Below are 3,305 nucleotides of genomic sequence, written 5' to 3'. Positions count from 1 at the left end.
TTGCAGAATTACCTACAAAAAGAAACCCAACTCAAAGCTGCGACGAGCATTGAAACAAGTGCTCTTATCACAGGGTCGAAATTTCGAGTCATTAGAGAACAGAAATTAAAGAGTGAAAGGAACTGAAGTGCGGCGGGGGGAGAGAGAGCGAAGGAGAACGATTTCAAGTGCGAGTGTGACCCTTGAAAAACGCCAATCAAGTGACTATGGGTCTACATACATGCGTAATTTGCACGCCAAGTGGTCGACACCTCGCTCACACACACACACACACTCACGGACACAGCCACAGCTTGAGCCCACACACAGTGTGGTAATTAAATTTCGCAGTCGGCCAGCAGTCTGCCACCGGTTCGAGTAGCAAAGTGTGAAAAGCATAAAAAGCAACGCATACGCCGTGTGGTCCCAAAAATGTTAAACAATTCACACGACGAGGCTAATTAAGCGCTCGGCTTGCACTTGAGACCCACAAGAGGGTGCTTCAAGTCTCTCTGTGTGTGTGTGTTTGTGATTTTCATATTTTGATAAATTTTATGATGTGCAGCAAGCAGTCCGGCCCAAGTCAAAAACATTTTGAGGCAACAACTCATTAAGCCAACCGGAAATTAACTTAATAATGTGTGTGGAGCTGGCATCTGTCTGACTGTCTATACAGACGTGTGTGTGCGAGTGTGAGTGTGTGTGTGTCTGTGTCTGTGTGTGATACGCATCTTAGTTTTCTAAGGCAAACAGCAAATAATGCTCTTGACACTATAAAAGCCTCTTTAGCAGCATATTAAAACAAATATTCAGGCATTAACATTAAAAAAAGTTTTGGTAGAAAAGCAAAAATATTGAAATTCAGATAACTTCAAGTTGTATTTAAAGGAGAGAGAATAATGAATAAAGATATTGAAATTGATTGTACACCTATGATTCTCATATATTTTATTTATATATATTCAATTTCATGATATGTTTTATTCACATTCTTTATATTTCTTAATACAAATTTGTACACTTTGATTTTATATACTTAATGATACTTTTGTGAATTTCATAATGAAAAGCTCTTCACACGCAACTTATAAAACGAATAGGGTAGAAGGGTATTATAACTTTGTGACCATATAGTCTATGTCCGTCTGTCTGTCTGTCTGTCTGTCCGTATAAACAGCTATATATGTATGAGACACTAGAAGACATAGAACTATAATTTTCAACACCACTTTATATTAACATTAATTTCATTCAATCCAAATATTATTTATCTTCTATTATTATTAAATTCACTGTTTCTCATGCATTATTAATTCAGAAGTAGTATAAGTATTGGAGAATATCTTAATACGTTTTCTCTCATATCACAAAATAAACTTACTTTTAACATTTCATGTTAACTCACACTAAATAACGAACTAAGTGTGCGCTTCCTTGAGTATTATCTAATCATTCGGTCATTTAACACACACTCAAGAACTCTCACACTCACACACACACACACAGGCGCACTTACACACACATTCGCGCAGTCATTAAGCCCAGCACTACAGAGGATTGACCAGAACATGTAACGACATGTACATGCATGTCTATGCGTGCATATATTTAAAATTAATGACATCATAAATTAGCCTTAATTATTGTAATGAGCCCACAGGCAGTAATGAGGCAGCCTTTGAGCACCGCCCGCCCACTCTCCTGCCCCTGCTTCAGCTCCCGCTTCAGCTGCTGTTACCTTCTGCGCTTAAGGCTTAGACAATTCAACTTAAAATTTATTAATTTATGACCATGTGTAAAGGACCAATTAGTTGAGACCGCCAAACGCGTTTTCTAGTTGGCGCGAAATTCGCGTAATTAAATGCACCTGATGACAGCGCCAGAACATAAGGAAGGAGTACACCAACACACACACAAACACACACACACATAGAAGTGTGTGCATACATTAATCATGCACATAGACACAACAGCTTCATAGATTTGTTTATGGCCTTTTTGAATGCATATTGAGGGTTGATTTCTTCTCCCAATCTCAAAGGATCTTAGCAGTAAATGAATAATTGTGTCGTAGTTAAAAATATTAAACAAAAAGCAGTAAAGGTGGCTTGAAAATATTCTTACATTAGGAACTTAGTGATTGTGAATCAAGTTAAGAAAATGATTAAAAAAAAAAAAAAATATATATATATATATAATATAGTATACGCAATTTCAGAATTTTTAACATAATTAAAGTAGCTGGAAATATTATTATATTTCCTAAGCATACACTAGACATTTTTAGAATGAGAAATTAATTCAAAGTTTTTAAAATCTTCTACTATTTCTTCAACATTAAGAAAACAATAAAAAAAAAACCTATATAATAGCAGAAAATATTCATTAATATATTTGACTTCACAAGCGAAGCGCGAAATTTGAATGTAAAAACTGGTATGTCATTACCAAACAATCTAATATAAAATATTTATAGAATGCACCTAAATTGAAGATATTAACAAAAATGTAATGCAAATTTGTTTAAAATATTTATATTACAATATTAGGAAACATGAATAATTAAATTGAATATGCTGGTTTGAATATTACAATAATTGTAGCGATAGAATTAGGAAAGTAAATACACTCAATACATTCAATAAAAACAAAACAAATTCAAATAAAATAAGTTAAACATATTTAAACAGTTTCAGTGCATACTTTTAAGAATATCAACTTCAAATAAATATAAGATAATAATGAAAATTGAATGCAAATGAAATGAAAATCATAGTATAATATCAGGAAATATTCAGAAATTCAGTTGAATAAAACTTAATATGCTAACGTGAAAGGTAATAAATAAATCAAACAAATATCTAAGTACTATTGTTTTAAGAAACAACACGATGCTGAAATCTTATACGAATTGTTTTGTCTATAGTTTTCACAATATTTCTTTCGAATCGCATCTTGCTGCTTATCGCTATAAAATTTGTTACCCAAAATGCAGCTCCATAAATTCTCATGCAAATCATTCTAATCGGCAAATTTAATCGGCTGACAAACATCGAGCAACTTGACAGCAAATAAATTACCAGAGCCGGGGGTCAAGAAAAAGTAAATAACGCTGCTCAAAAGGCAATAAATTAAATTTACATCAAATTCGGCAAAAACGACAACGAAAGTGAAAAGCGAAAAAAGTACGCGCACAAATAAATAAATAAATGACGGTGAAAAAGGCAAATGACAAGAAATTGTTTTCATTTTGGATTTTGGGCAGTCAGCGAGCCAGCAAAAAGAAGGCAAAATAATCGGCGGAGAGGAAGAGGGGGATTATTAAG

Source organism: Drosophila nasuta, chromosome X (genome assembly GCF_023558535.2).
Source record: "Drosophila nasuta strain 15112-1781.00 chromosome X, ASM2355853v1, whole genome shotgun sequence".
Classification (NCBI taxonomy): domain Eukaryota; kingdom Metazoa; phylum Arthropoda; class Insecta; order Diptera; family Drosophilidae; genus Drosophila; species Drosophila nasuta.
This window is presented reverse-complemented; position numbering follows the sequence as displayed.